Consider the following 21,140-nt stretch of genomic DNA (forward strand, 5'->3'; position numbering starts at 1 on the left):
GGTATTCGCTCATGCAGTTTTGGAGTCTGGCAAGTTCCAAGATCTACAGGGTGAATAGCAAACTAGCCTATTCTAGCCTTCTCCCTTTGCTTAACTGTTACTTTCCACTCCATCAATGAGAAACCTGGCTTCCACCATTCACAATCTATTTACTTGATTGTTCAATTCTAGTCTACTGTAGAGCAGTATCAGAATAGTTAAGTCATATACCCTTATGGGAAGCCACTTGATCAGCTATAGTGCTATGTACAGTTCCTTTAGTGTTACAGACTACATTTATTTCTAGTTACGTGGGTCAGCACACTTATACTACCTGCTTCAGTGAAGTCGTTTCATACATTTGTAATACATATACTGCAATAAGTTAATTTTATGTATCAACTTGACTGGACCACAGGATGCCCAGATATTTGATCAAACATTATTCTAGGTGTCTCCATGTGGGTGGTTTTGGATGAAGTCAACATTTAAATAGACTGGGTAAAGCAAATGACATACCCTAATATGTAGGCCACATCCAATCAGTTGAAGGCCTGAAGAAGACGAAAAGGCTGACTGACCCTCCACTGAGTAAAAGAGGATTCTTTGTGCTTGACTGCATTAGAAATGGGACATTGTTTTTTTTTTTTTTTTCCTGCCTTTCAGAGCTCAGACCGAAACAGTTGTTCTTTCTAGGTCTCAAACCTGCTACCCTCTGACTGGAACTATACCATCAGCTCTCCTGGGTTTCTAGTTTGTTGATTCACCCTGGAGATCTTGGAACTTAACCACACTCCAAAATTGCATGAGTAAATACCTTATAATAACTCTAAACACACACACACACACACCCTATTATTGGGATATGAACAACTACAGTAAGTCCTCACATAGCATTGATAGGTTCTTGGAACTATGGCAACATGACATATAATGAGAGCAATTTTATCATAGGCTAATTGATATAAACAAGACTGAATTCCTTAGGCATCTCATCAACATTATAATGAAATAGCATTGAACAAAAATGACGTTATTTGAGACTTCCAGTCAAGATGATGATGTAGGAAAACATTGTGCTCATATCAGCATCAACATTACAACTAAACTATAGAAATACCACCCTTAAAGAACCACTTAAAGAAGACTAGCTGAACAGACTCATACACACACACACACACACACACACACACACACACACACACACACACACACACATATATATATATATATATATATATATATATATATATATATATATATATATATATATATAAAAGAAGACACATTGAGACTGGTAGGAGTGGCAGAGACGTGAAACAGGCTGGTCCCGCACCCATATGTGGTGGTTAAGAATCAGGAGGAATATGTAGGCTGCGGAGGTCCCCCTTGAAGAGCAAGGGATCTCGGCCCTACACTTGGCTTCCTAGCCCAGAGGACCAGTGCCAGAAAGAGGAGTCCCCACAATATTTGGCTGTGACAATCAGTGGGGACTCTGTCTGGTTGAGAAAGAAAGCTGCTATAGAACTAGGTGTCCTCTTAAAGGGCCTGAGCACAGATTCACTCATTCACAAACAGTTGCCCTAAGCTCCAACAAAGGGACAGCAGCTTGAAAAGTACTAGGGACATACAGGAAGTACCTGAATTGTCTGGCTTCTGAGTGAGGGCTAGAAAGGCAGCTATCTCTGGGACAGAAGTGCTGGCAGGTGCCATTGTTCCTTTCGTGAGCACTCCCCCAACAAGCTGGCAGGCGCGAGTGGGAGAACTGGCAGATGTAGGCGAAAGTGCTAGCAAAAGCCATTGTTCCTTTGTTGAACCAAACAGACGACAAGTGCAGGCTGGCTCCAAATCTGATATGCCATTCTGGCTAACACCACTTGCCACACACTGATGATTCCCTGAGAACCCACAGCACACAACTCACAGGCCCGAACCTCTTTCAGCGGCTGATCCAGATAAGCAGCCAGCCTCAACCCACACTGCAGACCTTCCTAAAATCTTTTAAAGGTCCGCAAAACCCCCAAAGTGGTGGCTGGCTACAATGTGCCCTATAGCACTTATTTAACATCCCCAAGCCCAGCACAGGTGGCAGCTGGCCTCAGATTGCAGCAGAGCCTTTCCCAGGTGACTCCAAGCCAAGTACAGGCAGCTACCAACCACAGATTACTTTGTAGCTCCTACCAGGTAGCCCTGGGCAAGGCACAGATAGCAGCTAATTTTGATGTACACCAGAGCCCCTCCCAAGAGGTCCCAGAAACAACACACATGGTAGTCAGCTTCAGACCACACCAGACCACCACCCAATTAGCTCCACAAATGATATACCCAAAAGGTGGACCCAGCAGGCACCAGAATCCAGCCAAAGTGAATCCTGATCCATGGGGTGAGCCCTTGCACAACAGCTCATCCACTGTAGTCATGGCAACTCCTCACAGTCAGCCTGAGGGTCAGTCTCACCCACTGATGTGTCAACAGAAATCAAGGCTCAACTACAACAGGAGGACACACACAACACACACAAGGGACACCTTTGGAAAACCTGACTCAGGTGACCAGGGAGACTGTGTCACTAGGTCCCACAGGACACCTACTATATAAGACCACTCTGCCAAGACTGGAAGACATGACAGATCTAACTGATACATAGGAACAAACACAGGGAGGCAGACAAAATGAGGAGACAAACAAATATGTCTCAAATGAAAGAACAAGACAACACTACAGAAAAAATGAATAAATGAAATGGAGGCAAGCGACCTACCAGGTACGGAGCTCAAAACACTGGTTATAAGGATACTCATTAAAATTAGGTGAAGAATATATGAACTCAATAAGAACTTACACAAAGACATAGAAACTGTAAAAAAGAACCAGGCAGACATGAGGAATAAAATACTGATATGAATACTTTAGATGGAGTCAACAGCAGATTAGATGAAGCAAAGAACTGAATCAGCTATTTGGACAATGAAGTAGTAGAAGACACCCAATCAGAACAGCAAAAAAATGAAATAAAATGAGGACAGTTTAAGGGACCTCTGGGACAACATCAAATGTAACAACATTCACATCATACAGGTAACAAAGAAGGGAGAGTAAGGAATTGAAAACCTATTTGAAAAAATAATGCTGGAAAACTTCTCTAACCTGAAGGAAATAGAGATACAAGTTCAGGAAGCTCAGAGAGTCCCAAATAAGATAAACTCAAAAAGGCCCATACCAAGACACATCATAATTAAAATACCAAAGGTTAAAGACAAAGAGAGAATCTTAAAAATAGCAACAGAAAAGCAGTTAGTTACCTAAAAGGGAGTTCTTATAAGACAGTTAACTGATTTCTCAAGAGAAACTTTGCAGGCCAGAAAGGATTGGCATAGAATAGTGAAAGTGATTAATAGCAAGGATCTACAATCAAGACTACTGTACTCAGCAAGGCTATCATTTAGAATAGAAGGAGAGATAAAGAGCTTCCTAGACAAACCAGTTTTACAAGAAAAGTTAAAGGAACTTCTTAAATAGAAGAAAAAAAGCAAAAAAAATTGGATAAGAAATATCACAAAGGAAAAAAATTCTGCACCCACAAAAGCGAACACAGAAGCAGTGGACCAACTAACTATAAAGCTAGTAAAAAGGTTAAGAGGCAAAAGTAGGAAGATCACATGTAATTACAACAGTAAATTAGGTAATACACACATGTACACAAGAAGCAAAAACTAATGATGAAAACATAAGTGTGGAGGGGATGAGTAAAAATGGTAGTGATTTTAGATTATCTTTGAACTTAAGCGACCACCAATGTAAATAGACTGTTATAAAAATAGCTTGGTATATGTGAAGCATATAGTAACCAGAAGCCAAAAATCTACAAGAAATATATAAGAAATAAAGAGAAAGGAATCCTAGCACAACACTACCAAAAATCATCCCCATACATGGGAAGAGAGCAGGAGAATAAGAAAGAAACAGAGAGGAACTCTAACAACAATCAGAAAACAATTAAGAAAATGGCGATAATGACATACGTATCAATAATTACTTTAAATGGATTAAATGTTCCAATCAAAAGGCATAGGATACCCGAATTGATAAGAAAACAAGACCTATATATATCCTGCCTACAAAAGATCCACTTCAGATCAAAAGATGCATACATAACAACAAATAAACAATCCAATTAAAAAATGAGCAGAAGACCTGAACAGATATTTCTCCAAAGAGGAAATACAGATGGCCAAGAGACATATGAGAAGATGATCAAGGTCACTAATCATCAGAGAAATACAAATTAAAACCACGATGATATTACCAAAAGGCAGGAGAAACATGGCAGAGTAAGAGATGTTCTCACATCTCTCCTCTGAAACAACAATAAGCTAAACACCTAAAACTCAACAAAAAACACCCAACCTGTGCATAAGCACGTCTGAGAAAGGGATCTGTGAATAAGAGCTACCACAGCTCAGAACTACGGGAGTTGAGGGATAGACTGGGAGAAACAAAGAAGCTGACTCTTGCAGCCGGAGTTCCCTTCAGGAGGAAGAGGAGGGGAGAAGGTGCAGTGGGTTCCCAGAACAGCCCTGCCTGGGAAAGCTGTGAGCTCCACACAGCGGCAGTGCCCAGGGATCAGGACAGAAAGCAGAGAAGTGGAGACAGCAGATAAGTGGGGATGACAGAGAAGTAGGAATGGCAGAGAAGCAACAGTTGATTATTACCAGCTGCAGTTGCAACACGCAAGGCTTAACCACAGCCCCCCTCCCCACAACCAGATGGCACCTCCCTCCATGTCCTCCAAGTCCAAAACCACGGAGCCCCAGGTGAATCACAGCAAATGCTAGTGAAACTGTCACTAACACTGACAGGGACTGAGACTGAGGGTAGGTAACAAGTGTGGTTGAATATAAGAAAAAAAAAAGCCTTTATATAAAGCAGGGATCCATGAGGCTTAGACGCCACCTGCTAGACAACAAAAGAAAAATGCCTCCCTAACGACAGACTAAAGAGAGACTTTTATATAATAAGTCTTCTTTCTGGGTAAAAAGCAGAATACACTTCCATTAATGCCCAGGTGGAGAAATAGTCCATTAAACATCATGAACAACCAAGATGACAAGGCAGCTCATAAAGAGAAAAATCTCCAGAAAATAAGCTTAAAGACATAGAAGTATGTGACTTAATTGACAGAGGATTCAGGATGATACTTCTGAAGAAACTCAATGAGATCCAAAAAAATTATATCAACAATTCCAGGAATTGAAAAAGCAACTAGATCAGCAGAATGAGATTTTTAGCAAGGAGATTGAAACCCTTAAAAAGAACCAAATAGAACTTCTAGAGGTGAAGGACACACTAAAAGAGATGAAGAATAAAATAGCAAGCTTGAGAAATAGAGTCGACCAAATGGAAGAAAGAATCAGTGATATCAAAGACAGAAATCTAGAAATAAATCAGAAGGAAGAAAAGAGAAATGGAAGAATGAAAAATAATGAGAGAGAAATACAAGAACTAGCTGATACCATCAGGAAAGGAAACATAAGAATAATGGGCATTTTCAAAGGGGAAGAAAAAGAGCAGGGATTAGAAAGCATCTTCAGATAAATAGTTGATGAGAATTTCCCAAATCTAAGGAATGAACTGGAGCTTGGAACTCAAGAAGTCAACAGAACACCCAATTATCTCATCCCAAAAAGGCCTTCTCCAAGACATGTCATATTAAAATAACCAAAATCAACAACAAAGAAAGAATTCTCAGGGCGGCCCAGGAAAAGAAGATGGTACCTACAAAGGAAAACTCATTAGATTATCATCAAACTTCTCAGCACAAACCTTACAAGCCAGTATCATAGTAGAGAAATTAAATACCCCTCTGTTGGATATAGACAGATCATCCAAACAGAAAATCAATAAGGAAATAACATCTTTAAATGACACATTAGACCAACTGGACATAATCGACATTTACAGAGCCTTTCATCTGAAAACAGCTGCTTATACATTCTTCTCTAGTGCACATGGAACATTCTCAAGGATTGACCACATACTGGGACACAGAGATAGTCTGAACATATATAAGAGTGTTAAAATCATACCAACCATATTCTCTGATCATAATTCTTTGAAGTTGGAGATCACATGTAAAAAGAAAGTGGGAAGAATCACAAATACGTGGAGATTAAACAACATGCTACTGAAGAATGACTGGGTCAGAGAAGAATAAAAGAGATCAAGAGATACCTAGAAATGAATGATAATGATAGTATAACATATCAAAACTTTTGGGACGCAGCAAAAGCAGTCATAAGAGGAAAGTTCATATCATTACAGGCCTATCTCAGAAAACAAGAGTAAGCCCAAATGAACAACCTAATGCTTCATCTTAAAAAAAAAAAATAGAAAAGGAAGAACAAATGAAGCCTAAAGTCAGCAGAAGGAAAGAAATTATCAAAATTAGAGCAGAAATAAATGAAATTGAAAACAAAACAAAGGAAAAAAATAAATGCAACAAAGAGCTGGTTCTTTGAGAAGGTTAAAAAAAAATTGACAAACCCCTGGTTAGACTCATTAAAGAAAAAAGAGAAAGGACACACATAAACAATCAGTTTTAAAAGAGGAGAAACTATGACAGATACTGCAGAAATACAAAGGATCATACAAGAATACTATGAAAAAAGTATATAATTCCAAATTTAATAACCAAGAAGAAATAGACCAGTACTTAGAAAAATACAACCTTCCTAGACTGAATCAAGAAGAACTGGAAAATCTAAATAGACTGATCAGTAGTATGGAAATTGAAACAATCATCAAAAACCTACCAGAAAGTAAAAGTCCAGGACCAGATAGCTTCACCAGTGAATTCTACCAAATATTCAAAGAAGATTTAACACCTATTCTCCTCAAACTCTTCCAAAAAATCAAAGAGGAGGCAATACTTCCTATCTCATTTTATGAGGCCAGTACTGCCCTGATATCAAAACCTGGTAAAGATAACACAGGAAAAGAAAACTACGGACCAATATTTCTCATGAACATAGATGCAGATATCCTAAATATGATACTAGTGAACCGAATACAGCAATATATTAAAAAGATTATACCCCACAATCAAGTGGGCTTCATCCCAGAGACACAGCGATGGTTCAACATACGCAAATCAATTAATGTGATACACCACTTAAACAAATTAAAAAATAATTATATGATCATATCAATAGATGCAGAAAAAGCCTTTGACAAGATACAGCATCCATTTATAATCAAAAACAATTAACAAAATCGGTATAGAAAGAAAGTGCCTTAACATAACAAAGGCCCTCAGCCAGCATTGTGCTTAACGGTGAAAAACTAAGAACCTTTCCTCTAAGATCAGGAAGAAGACAAGACTGACTGTCTGCTATCACCACTGTCATTCAATATAACATTGGAAGACCTAGCAAGTGCAATCAGACAAGAGAAAGATGTAAAAGGCATCCAAATAGGAAACGAAGAAGTGAAACTATTTCTTTGCAGATGACAGGATTCTCTATGTAGAAAACCCTAAAGACTCCACAAGAACACTACTGGAAACAATAAGTAAATAGTAAAGTTTCTGGATATAAAATCAGTGTTCAAAAATCCATAGTGTTCCTATACTCTAATAATCAATTGTCATAAAAAGTGGAAAAAAATAATTCCTTTTGCGATTGCAACCAAAAGAATAAAATATCTAGGAGTAAATTTAATGAAACGTGTGAAGGACATATGAAATGAAAACTATAAGATATTATTAAAAGAAATAAAAAAGATACAAAGAAATGGAAAGGTATTCCATGTTCTTGGATTGGAAGAATGAACGTAGCTAAAATGACCTTATTATCTAAAGCATGATACAGATTTAATGAAATCCCCATCAAAATCCCATCAGCATTAAAAAACAAAACAAAACAAAAAAACCCATCAGATTTGTATGGAAGCACAAAAGACCCAGAATCCCCAAAGCCATCCAGAGAAAAAACAACAGGCTGAAGGCATCACTCTGCCCAACTTCAAATTATACTATAAAGCAACAATAATCAAAATGTCATGGTATTGGCAGAAAAAAGGACTCAGACCACTGGAACAGAATTGAGAATCCAGAAGTAAACCGATGTTTATATGGACAAATGATTTTTAAAAGCGGATCTAAAAGCATACAGTGGAGAAAGGAAAGCCTCTTCAATAAATGGTGCTGGGAAAACTGGAAAGCCACCTACAAAAGAATGAAACTAGACTGTTGTCTGTCACCACACACCAAAATTAACTCAAAATGGATTAAGAACCTGAATATAAGACCTGAAACAATAAATTGCATAGAAGAGAACACAGGAACTGAACTCATGGACCTTGGACTTAAACTGGATTTTATGAATTTGACTTAAAGCCAAGGAGAGTAAAGGCAAATGTAAATGAATTGGACTACATCCAACTGAAAAGGTTCTGCACAGCAAAAGAAATCGTCAACAAGCTAAAGAGACAACCATTCAAATGGGAAAATATATTTGCAAGCAACCCCTCCAATATGGGCCTAATATCCAAAATATACAAAGAACTTATACAACTCAATAACAACAACAACAAAAAAACAAATGATCCAATTAAAAAATGTGCAGTGGACCTGAACAGACACTTCTCCCAAGAAGACATACAAATGGCCAAAATACATATGAAAAGATACTCATCATTGCTAGGTATAAGGGAAATGCAAATCAAAACCACAATGAAGTACCATCTCACATCTGTTCGAATAGCCGTTATCATCAGGACAAGTAATATCAAGTGTTGGAGAGGATGCAGAGAAAAAGAACCCTCATACAATGCTAGTGGAATTGCAAATTGGTACAGCCGCTAGAGAAAACAGTATAGAGGACCCGCGTAAAATGAAGAATTGATCTACCATATGATCCAGCAATCCCTCTACTGGGTATTTACCCCAAAGACTTGAAAACCCATTTCCAAAAAGATATTTGTACACCGATGTTCATAGCAGCATTATTCACAGTGGCCAGGACATGGAAGCAACCAAAGTGTCTTACGATAGATGATTGGCTAAAGAAGCTGTGGTACATATATACAATGGACTATTACTCAGCCATAAGAAGAGAGAAAATACTGCCATTTGCAACAACATGGATGGACCTCGAGATAATCATGCTAAGTGAAATAAGCCAGACAGAAAAAGTTGAAAATCACGTGATATCACTTATATGTGGGATATAAACCTAAAAGCAAGAAACAAACAGAACAAACAAACAGACTCATGGACATGGATAAGAGACTAGTGGTTATCAGAGGGTTAGGGGAGTTGGGAAGGGTAAAGTCGATGGGATAAAAGGGGTCAAATATGTGGTTACAGAACGAAATCTAACTATGGGTGGTGAACACACAATGCAATATATATGTATGCCTTACTGTTGAATTATGCACCTAAACTTACTGGATTTCGTTAACCAATGTTACCATAATAAAAATAAAATAAAATAAAACCACAATGAGGTATCACCTCAAACCTATCAGAATGGCTATCATCAATAAATCAAAGAACAATAAGTGTTGGCAAGGATGTGGAGAAAAGGAAACTCATACACTGTTGGTGAGATTGCAAATTGGTACAGCACTATTGAAAACAGTCTGAAGGTTTCTCAGACAATTAAAAATCAATATACCTTTTGACCTAGCAATTGCACTTCTTTATATTTATCCAAAGAAAACCAAAACGATAATTCATAAAGATCTATGCACCCCTATGTTCATGGCAGCACAATTTACAATAGGCAAGATATGGAAGCAACCTAAATGCCCATCAACAGATGATTGGATAAAGAAGTTATGGTTCTTATACAATGGAATATTACTCAGCCATTAAAGTGAAATCCTACCATTCACAAGGACATGGATGAACTTAGAGGTTATTATGCTGAGTGAAATAAGGCAGACAGAAAGATAAACACCATATGATTTCACTTATATGTGGAATCTAAGAAACAAAAGGAACAAACTAATTGAAAACAGACACAAATGTAGAGGATAATCTGGTGACAACCAGAGGGGAGGGCTGTTTGGGGCGTGGAGAAAGAGATGAAGGGTTTAAGAAGTGCAAATTAGTAGTTGATAGATGATCACGGGGTTAGGGAGCATGGCATAGGGAATGCAGTCAGCATTAATGGCTAGGTGGACAGCAAGAGGAAAGAAAGCAATCAGGGATCATTTCATAGACTATATAAATGTCTAACCTATGTACTGTATACTTGAAACTAATAATAAAATAAAATTTAAAAAAGATTCATACAGATTGAAAGTAAAGTGATAGGAAAAGATATTTCATGCAAATATCAGACAAAATAGACTTTAAAACAAAGTCTATAACAAAGGACAAATAAGGGCATTACATTATGATAAAGGGATCAATCCGCCAAGATATAACCCTTGTAAACATTGATGTGCCCAATGTAGAAGCACCTAAATATATTAGAAAAATTGATGGACATGGAGATATTGACAGGAATGCAGCTATAGTAGGGGATTTTAACACCCACTGGCATCAATGAATAGATCATGTAGACAGAAAATCATCAGGGAGACGGCAGTTTTAAATGACACATTAGGCCACATGAATTTAATTGATACTTTTATTAACATTTCACCCAAAGGTAGCAGAATATACATTCTTTTCAAGCACACATGGAACATTTCCAGGAGAGACCACACGTTAGGCCACATAAGTCTCCAAAAATTAAGAAGATTGAAGTCATATCAAGCATCTTCTCTGATCATAATGGGATGAAACTAGAAATCAATTACAGAAAGAAAACTAAAAAACATATAAACACCTGGAGTCTAAAAAGCATGCTGCTAAACAATGAATGGGTTAACAATGAAATCAAGGAAGACACCAAAAGGGACCTTGAGACAAATGAAAATGAAAACACAACAAAGGACCCCAAATCTGTGGAACACAGAGCGGTCCTAAGATGGAAATTCATAGCAATACATGCCTACCCGAAGAAACAAAAATCTCAAGTAAACAATCCACTTTTATTCAACATAGTATTGGAAGCCCTAGCACAGAAGTAAGACAAGAAAAATAAATAAAAGACATCGAAATTGGAAAGGAAGAAGTACAACTGTCATTATTTGCAGATGACATGATACTATATGTAGAGAATCCTAAAGATTCCGCCAAAAAACTGTTAGAACTGATAAATTCAGTAAAGTAGCTGGATACAAAATTATTGGAAATCAGTTGCATTTTTTGTATACCAATACTAAACTAAAAAAGAAATTAAGAAAGCACTCTCATTTAAAATTGCATTAAAAATGCCTAGGAATAAATTTAATCAAGGAGGTAAAAGACCTGTATTCAGAAAATTATAAGACATTGAAGAAACAATTTGAAGAAGATATAAATAAATGAAAGCATATATCATGCTTATGGGTAGAATGAATTAACATTGTTAAAATGTCCATACTGCCCAAAGCAATCTATAAATTCAGTGCAATCCCTATCAAAATACCAATGGGATTTTTCACAGAACTTGAACAAATAATCCAAAAATGTATATGAAACCACAAAAGACCCCAAATAGCCATAAAAATTTTGAAAAAGAACAAAGTTGGGAGTATCATGCTACCTGATGTCAAACTGTACAACAAGGCTATAATAATGAAAACAGCATGATACTGGCACAAAAAGAGACACATAGGTCAATGGAATAAATATAACAACCCAGAAATAAACCCACGCCTATATGGTCAATTAAGCTAGGACAAAAGAGGCAAGAATATACAGTGGAATAAAGGGAGTCTCCAGTAAATTGTTTTGGGAAAGCTAGAAAGTTACATGCAAAAAAATCAAACTAGACCACCTCATACCATATACAGGAATAAACTCAAAATGGATCAAAGACTTAAAGACTCGAATCATAAAACTCCTAGAAGAAAATATAGGCATTAAACTCTCCAATATTGCTCTTAGTAATATTTTTTTCTGATATGTCGCCTCAGACAAGGGAAACAAAAGAAAAAAATAAACAAATGGGGCTACATCAAACTATAAAGTTTTTGCACAGCAAAGGAAACCAACCAAATGAAAAGGCAACCTGCTGAATGGGAGATGTTCACCAATGACGCATCGATAAGGGGTTAATGTCCATATAAGAACTTATACAACTTAACACCAAAAAAACCCCACAAAAAACCACACAATCTGATTTAAAAATGAGCAGAGAACCTGAATGCCATTTTTCGGAAGAGGACATGCAGATGGTCCATAGACATATGAAAAGATGCCAAACATCACTAATTACCAGAGAAACACAAATTAAAACCACAGTGAGATCACACATCACACCTGCTAGAATGGCTATCATCAATAAATCAACAAGCACCAAGTGTGGGTGAGGATGTAGGAAAAAGGGAACCCTTGTGTACTGTTGGTGGAATTGCAAATTGGTGTAGTTACTATGGAAAACAGTATGGAAGTTCTTCAAAAAATTAAAAATAGAACTACCTTATGACCCAACAATTTCACTTCTGGGTATTTATCTGAAGAAATCCAAAACATTGATTCAAAAAGGGACTTCCCAGTCTACGGCCATCCTACCCTGAACAAGCACGAGCCTGTCTGATCTCGGAAGCTAAGCAGGGTCGGGCATGGTTAGTACTTGGATGGAGGACCACCTAGGAAGACCAGGTGCTGTAGGTGTGAAAAATAAAATAAAAATAAAAATAAAAAAAACTTGAATCTACACATCCAATAATCTCAACATGCTCCCATTATGATAAACTCAAAGATATCCACAATGAGACATAATGTGTCCCATAATGCAGCAAACTGTTGAAGGCCAAAGGGAAAGAGAGAATCTTGAATAACATTTATTTTATTTTAATTTTTTAATCACAGCTGATGTTCAATAATATATTAGTTTTAGGTGTACAGAATATTAGTTAAACATTTATATAATTTAGTTATCCTCTACAGTAAGTCTAATACATATCTGACAACATACATAGTTACTACAATATTATTGACTATATTCCCTATGCTGTACTTTACGTCCCCATGACTATCTTGTAACTACCAATTTATATTCCTTAATCCCTTTGCCTTTTTCACCCAGCCCCAAAACCTGTCCCTTCTGGCAACCATCCGATTGTTCTCTGTATCTAAGAGTTTGTTTCTGTTTTAGATGTTCACTTATTTTCTTTGTTAGATTCCACATATAAGTACAATCATATGATATTTGTCTTTGTCTGATTTTTCTCAGGATAATACCTTCTAGGTCCACTCATGTTGTAGCAAATGATAAAATTTTATTCTTTTTTATGGCTGAGTAATACTCCATTCTATATATGTACAACTTTTTAAAAAATCTATTTGTCTATCAACAGACACCTCGGTTGTGTCCATTATCTTCGCTACTGTAAATAATTCTGCAATGAACACAGGGAAGTCCCCTTTTAAAAATTTTATTTGTTATTTATTTTTATTTTATAGGTGAGGCAACCCTTGGTTGACCTCACAGATTGCAAGGACCCTGTCAGCTTTACAATTTTTTTTTTTATTGAAAACTAACATTTAAATATAATGTGGTAATTCTGGAAATCAAATTCCCCCCTTTGCCCAGGATTTTCTTTTTTTGATTGTTGAGGGCTGTGGTTATCTGTTTATTTAGAGGTATTTCCAAACTATTTTTGGAAAAACTATATTCCATGTTATGTGTTGTCACTGAAGTTTCTGTTTTTCAGCTTGTTCTCAGCTAGTGTTTTGAAGAGATTTCTTGGAACACCAGGAACTAAAACAAACAATCAAAAACTTTCCTCTTCTAGTCTTTCCAGATTGGCTCTGTGCTGGAGGACTCCTTCAGTCCTTATCCAGTCTGTTTACAACTCAGCCTTAGCCTTCACTTCCTGCCGAAGATCAGCCAGAGGTGAAAGCTTAAGGTCTTCTCAGGAATTTTCTGAGCATGCATTTTTCCCTGGATATGCATGTGGCTTTCTAAATTCCCCAGTATACACAGGCACTTTTGAATGCTCTAATTTTTCAATGGAGTTTTCTCCCTCTATTTTCGTCCCGGTCTTTAAGGTGGTATATTGTATTGCTCAACCATTATCTTAACCCCAGGCAGCCACAGGTTTTTGTTTGCCTTACAACATTTTTGAGCAATGCTCATCACTTTTCTGCCCTGAATGAGTTCTGAGTCATGTGAAACAGAGACTAGAACCCTGCACCAGTCCTTCAGGTGGCCCCCAGACAAGTTAGAACAGACGTAGACAATAATTTGCAAATAAGGTCTACTCTGCACTTTTTAGAACCAATGTCCAGGGTCCCGCACTGGAAATGCAGACTGCCATCTTAAGACCACCACTGATTTGGGGAGGGGGTGGAACAAAGGCAAGTAAAAACACCACAAATGTTTCTTGCCATTTAAGAGTTCCCTTTATTTTGATTCAGTGTTCACTTGGTTGCTGTAAACCTTTGATTGTTTTCCAGAGTTCTGACAAAATTGATTCTGACAGTTTCTGTTTTTCAATGTTTCTGTGGAGCTGCCTACTCTGCCATTGTGCTGATGTCATTTATACACTGTAGTATTACCGATTTTAAAAAATGTGATTTAAAAAAAAAATTTTAATTAAGTTTATTGGGGTAACATTGGTTAATACAATTATATAATTTTCAGGTGTACATTATCATTTCACAACTGTATATTCTATTGTGTGTTTAATACCCAAAGTCCAGTTTCCTTCAGCTACCATATATATCTAATCCCCTTTGCCCACTTCACCCTATCCCTACCCCTCTATATTTGACCCCCTTTACTCCATCTACCGCCACCCTCCTCCCCCACTCCACTAGTAACCACTAGTCTATAGTTCTCTGATAACCACTAGCCTATAGTCCATGTCCATGAGTATCTGTTTGTTTGTCCTGTTCATTTGTTGCTTTTAGGTTTATATCCCACATATAAGTGATATCATGTGATTTTCAACTTTTTCTGTCTGGCGTATTTCGCCTAGCATGATTATCTCCATGTCCATCCATTTCATCGCAAATAGCAGTATTTCACCTCTTCTTATGGCTGAGTAATATTCCATTGTATATATGTACCACAGGTTCTTTATCCAGTCATCTATTGCAGGACACTTTGGTTGCTTCCATGTCCTGGCCACTGTGAATAATGCTGCTATGAATATCGCTGTGCAAATATCTTTGTGGAAATGGGTTTTCAAGTCTTTCAGGTAAATACTCAGTAGAGGGACTGCTGGATCATATGATAGATCAATTCTTCATTTTTTGAGGAACCTCCATACTGTTTTCCATAGTGGCTGAATTAATTTGCAGTCCCACTAGCAGTGTATGAGGATTCCTTTTCCTCCACATCCCCTCCAACACTTGTTATTACTTGTCCTGTTGATAACGGCTATTCGAACAGGTGTGAGATGGTACCCCATTTTGGTTTTGATTTGCATTTCCCTAATAGCTAGTGATGTTGCGCATCTTTTCAAATATTTGCTGGCCATTTGTATATCATCTAGGGAGAAGTGTTTGTTCAAGTCCTCTGCCCATTTTTTAATTGGATCATTTGTTTTTGGTTGTTATTGAGTTGTATGAGTTCTTTGTATATTTTGGATATAAGGCCCTTATTGGAGGCATTGCTTGCAAATATATTTTCCCACTCGGATGGTTGACTCTACCTTGTTGACGATTTCTTTTGCTGAGCAGAAGCTTTTTAGTTTGATGTAGTGCCATTCATTTATTTTAGCTTTTACTTCCCTTGCTTTTGAGGTCAAATTCATAAAGTCCTCTTTAAGTCCAAGGTCCTTGAGTTTAATTCCTATGTTTTCTTTTATGCATTTTATGTTTTCAGGTCTTATATTCAGATCCTTAATCCATTTGGTGTTAATTTTGGTGTGTGGTGATAGACAACAGTCTGTTTTCATTCTTTTGCAGGTGGTTTTCCGGTTTCTCAGCACCATTTATTGAAGAAGCGTTCCTTTCTCCACTGTATGTTTTTGTCTTCTTTGTCAAAAATTATTTGCCCATATAAATATGGGTTTACTTCTGGACTCTCAATTCTGTTCCACTGGTCCTTGTGTTTGTTTTGCTGCCAGTACCATGTTGTTTTGATTACTGTCCTTTCTAGTATAATTAGAAGTCTGGCAGAGTGATGCCTCCAGCCTCGTTCTTTTTTCTCAGGATGGCTTTGGCATTTCGGGGTCTTTTGTGCTTCCATATAAATCTGATGATTTTTTATTTTATTTCTTTAAAAAAAATTCCGATGAGATTTTGCTGGGGATTGCATTGAATCTGTATAATGCTTTAGGTAATATGGTCATTTTAACTATGTTGATTCTTCCAATCCAAGAAAACGGAATATCTTTCCATTTCTTTGTATCTTCTTTGATTTCTTTTAATAGGGTCTTAGTTTTCATTATATAGGTCCTTCACTTGTTTTGTTAAATTTATTCCTGGGTATTTTATTTTTTTTTGTTGCAGTCTCAAAAGGAATTCTTTTTTCCACTTCTCTTTTCCAATGCTTCATTATTAGAGTATAGGAATGCTGTGGATTTTTGAACGTTGATTTTATATCCAGAGACTTGACTGTATTTGCTTATTGTTTCTAGTAGTGTTCTTGTGGAGTCTTTAGGGTTTTCTATATAGAGAATCATGTTACCCACAAATAGTGACAGTTTGACTTCTTTGTTTCCTATTTGGATGCCTTTTATATCTTTCTCTTGTCCAATTGCACTCGCTAGGATCACCAATGTTATACTGAATAACAGTGGTGGTAGTGGACAGCCTTGTCTTGTTCCTGATCTTAGAGGGAAGGTTTTTAGGTTTTCACCATTAAGTATAATGTTGGCTGAGGTTTTGTCATAGATGGCCTTTATTATGTTAAGGTATTTTCCTTCCATACCGATTTTGTTAAGTGTTTTGATCATAAAGGGTCGCTGTATCTTGTCAAAGGCTTTTTCAGTATCTACTGATATGATCATATGATTCTTATTTTTTAATTTGTTTATGTGGTGTATCACATGAATCAATTTGCATATGTTGATCCATCCCTGTGCCTCTGGGATGAAGCCCACTTGATCATGGTGTATAATCTTTTTATGATGTTGCTGTATTTGGTTCACTAGTATCTTATTTAAGATTTTTGCATTTGTGTTCATGAGAGAGATTGGTCTGTAGTTTTCTTTTTTGTGTGTGTTATCCTTACCAGTTTTTGGTATCAGAGTAATATTGGCTTCATAAAATGAATTGGGAAGCATTGCCTCCTCTTTGATTTTTTGGAAGAGTGGGAGGAGAATGGGTATTAAATCTTCTTTGAAGGTTTAATAGAATTCACTGGTGAAGCCATCTGGTCCTGGACTTTGACTTTTTGGTAGGTTTTTGATGATTGTTTCAATTTCCGTACTGCTGATCGGTCTATTTAGATGTTCCAGTTCTTCTTAATTCAGTCTAGGAAGGTTATATTTTTCTAAGTACTGGACCATTTCTTCTATGTTTTTAAATTTGGTGTTATATACTTTTTCATAGTATTCTTGTATGATCCTTTGTATTTCTGCAGTGTCTGTCATAATTTCCCCTCTTTCATCCCTGATTTTGTTTATTTTTGTCCTTTCTCTTTTTTCTTTAGTGAATCTAGCCAGGGGTTTGTCATTTTATTAACCTTCTCAAAGAACCAGCTCTTTATTGCATTTATTTTTTCTATCTTATTTTGTTTGTTTTCTTTTCAATTTCATTTATTTCTGCTCTAATTTTGATTATTTCTTTCCGTCTGCTGACTTAAGGCCTCATTTGTTCTTTTTTTTTTTCTAGTTTCTTAATATGAAGTGTTAGGTTGTTTATTTGGGCTCATTCTTGTTTTTGGAGCTAGGCCTGTAATGATAGCAACTTTCTTCTTATGGCCACCTTTGCCGTGGCCCATAAGTTTTTATAAGTTGTACTATCATTATCATTTGTTTCTATGTATCTCTTGATCTCTCTTCCTATTTCTTCTCTGACCCAGTTCTTCCTCATTAGCATGTTGTTTAATCTCTATAGATTTGTGGTTCTTCCTGCTTTCTTTTGCAGTTGATCTCTAGTTTCAAAGCATTATGATCAGAGAATATAGTTGGTATGATTTCAACCCTCTTATATTTGTTGAGGCTATCTCTGTGTCCCAGGATGTGGTCGATTCTTGAGAATGTTCCATGTGTATTGGAGAAGAATTTATAAGCAGCTGTTTAGGGATGAAGGGCTATATAAATGTCAATTATGTCCAGTTGGTCTCAGGTGTCATTTAAGGATGTTATTTCCTTATTGATTTTCTATTTGGATGAACTGACCATACTGACAGTGGGGTATTTAGGTCCCCTACTCCGATCGTTTTGTGGTCTGTTTCTCCCTTTAGTTCTGTTAGTAATTGCTTTTTTCGGGGCTCCCAGTCAGGGAGCATAGATATTAATAATTAGTAATATTAGGAAATATTAGTAATTGCATATTTCGGGGCTCCCTGACTGGGAGCATAGATATTAATAAGTGTTATGTCTTCTTGGTCCATGATTCCCTTTATCATTATGAAGTGTCCCTTAGTATCTTTCTTTACCTTGTGTATTTCGAAGTCTATTTCATCTGATATTAGTACCGCTACTCCTGCTTTTCTCTGAATTCCATGTGTTTGAAATATCATTTTCCACCTTTTCACTCTGAGTGTATATTTGTCTTTGGAACCGAGATGTGTCTCCTGGAGGCAGCACATGGTTGGGTTTTGTTTTTTGATCCATTCTGCAGCTCTGTGCCTTTTTATTGGTGAGTTCAGTCCATTTACATTTAGGGTGATATTGAAATATGAGGTCTTCTTATAGCCATTTTATCTTTTGCTTTCTGGTATCTTGGTGTTTCCATTGTTTCCTTGTCCTTGTGCTTCTGTTTTCTTTATTTTAGTTGGCTTTTGTGGGTTTTCCCTCTGATCCTTCTTGTTTAATGTTATATACTTCAGTTCTGAATCTTTGGTGTGTGGTTACCATTACGAATATGTTAAGGATAGTTACATATATACAATATATTATATATAATATATTATATATTACATATTATATACATATGTAATATATAATATTTAATATATATGTTATTTATTATATATTATATATCACATATATTATGTATTTTATATATTACATGTTACATATGTTATATATTATGTATATTACATATTATATATGTTATATATATATATATACAGTCGTCCATTTTCTTCTGCACGTGCCTTATTTTTATTCCCCTTTATGAATTTAGATCTTTGAATCCCCCCCTTTTCAGTCAGTTATCTCAAATTGTTCCTCCATATGCTGAACGTTCATTACTATCTTGTTATAACAATTATCTTTTTATTTAAACTTATAATGTCCTGTTCTTAGTAAGAGTTGCACTCCTCTGCTTCTCTTTGTCTGATAGTCACTTTACTCCTAATTATGTATTTTTTTTTTGTAATTTTGTTTTAGTTGAGCTGACCCTTTTCAGTGTGTCCTGTAGTGCAGGCTTCACAGTGGAGAATTCCCTCAATTTTTGTATGTCTGGAAAAGTCTTAATTTCTCCTTCATATCTAACTGAGAGCTTAGCTGGATACATTATTCTAGGCTGGTAGTTCCTTTCACTTGATAGTTTATATATTTCATTCCATTCTTTTCTGGCTTGTAAAATTTGCGCTGAGAAATCCGAGGATAATCTAATGGGTTTACCTTTATAAGTTACCATTTTTTTCTACCCAGCTGCCTTGAGAATTCTGTCTTTGTCATTGATTTTTGATCATTTTAATACAATGTGTCTTGGTGAAGGCCTTTTTGGGTTGAGAGTATTGGGTGTTCTGTTGACTTCTTGAATTCCAAGCTCCAGCTTATTAATCCTTAGATTTTGGAAATTCTCGTCAACTATTTGTCTGAAAATGCTTTCTAATCCCTGCCCCTTTTCCTCGCCTTCAGTAATGCCCATAATTCTTACGTTTCCTCTCTTGTTGCTAATAGCTAGTTCTTGTATTTCTCTTTTACTATTTTTCATTCTTTGGTTTCTCTCTTCTTCCTTCTGATCTTTTTCCAGATTTCTGTCTTCAATATCACTGATCTTTTCTTCCATTTGGTCGACTCTTTCTCAAGCTTGCTATTTCTTTTTTCAACTCTTGCAGTGTGTTCTTCATCTCCAGAAGTTCTATTTGATTTTTTTTGAGGGTATCAGTCTGCTTACTCTGCTCATCTACTTGTGTTTTCAAATCCTCAACTTGTTGGTTTGAGTTGTTTTGGATCTCATTGAGTTTTTTCAGAAGTCCCATCCTGAATTCTCTGTCATTTGTGTTGCATATTTCTATGTCTGTAAGCTTATTTTCTGGAGATTTTTCTCTTTCTTTCTGAGATGCCTTGTCACCTTGGCTTTTCATGGTGTTCAATTGACTGTTTCTTCGCCTGGGCATTAATGGTGGTGTATTCTGCTGTTTTACCATAAAGAAGATTTATTATATAAAGGTCTCTCTTTAGCCTGTTGCAGAGAAGGTGCTTTTCTTTTGGTTTCCAGTAGGTGGCATCTAAGCCTCTTGGATCCCTGCTTTATATAAAGTCTTAGTACTGCTTTTTAAATTTTCTCGTAGATATTTAATCATGCTCACTACCTTCAGTTTCAGTTCATGTCAGTGTCAGCGACAGTCTGGGTAATGTTTGCTCAGATTCCCTTGGGGCTCCGCGGTGATCAGTCTCCGAGGGTATGTGGGGAAGGTCCCTCTGGGTTGGAGGTTGGGGGCTGCAGCTCAGCCTTGGCAAAAATCAGCTGTTGTTCTGCAGTCCCGTCCTGCTTCTCTTGTTTCTTCCCTGATGACTAGGCCCTGCAGCCAGCCAGCCATGGGGATCTCACAGCTATCCCAGTCAGGAATGTTCAGGGAACTCTCCACACAAACTCACCACTCTTTCTCCCCTCCATCTCCTCCTGCAGGGAGCTCTGCCGGCTGCAAGAGGAAGCTTCTTTATTTGTCCCAGTCCACTACCTGACACTCGGGGTTCTGACCTGTGGTAGCTCTTATGCGCAGATCCCACGCTCAGACGTGCTGGTGTGCAGTTTGGGTGTTTTTTTTGTTGAGTTTTAATTATCCAGCTTATTGTTTCAAGGAGAGAGATCTGAGAAC

At 36.9% G+C, this 21,140-nt stretch overlaps 2 protein-coding genes and 1 pseudogene across 9 annotated transcripts in view; all 3 read left to right on the top strand.

Annotated features, from left to right (window-relative positions):
- The window catches only part of NOX1 (NADPH oxidase 1), a 172,318-nt gene that overhangs the window by 66,193 nt on the left and 84,985 nt on the right, over nucleotides 1–21,140 (top strand). The window lies entirely within an intron of this gene.
- XKRX (XK related X-linked) overlaps nucleotides 1–21,140 on the top strand; it is a 118,829-nt gene that overhangs the window by 61,785 nt on the left and 35,904 nt on the right. The gene's annotated exons all lie outside the window — the stretch shown is intronic.
- LOC120611586 (uncharacterized) lies at nucleotides 12,576–12,694 on the top strand (annotated as a pseudogene).

This window comes from Pteropus medius, unplaced genomic scaffold (assembly GCF_902729225.1).
Source record: "Pteropus medius unplaced genomic scaffold, Ma_sr-lr_union100, whole genome shotgun sequence".
Classification (NCBI taxonomy): domain Eukaryota; kingdom Metazoa; phylum Chordata; class Mammalia; order Chiroptera; family Pteropodidae; genus Pteropus; species Pteropus medius.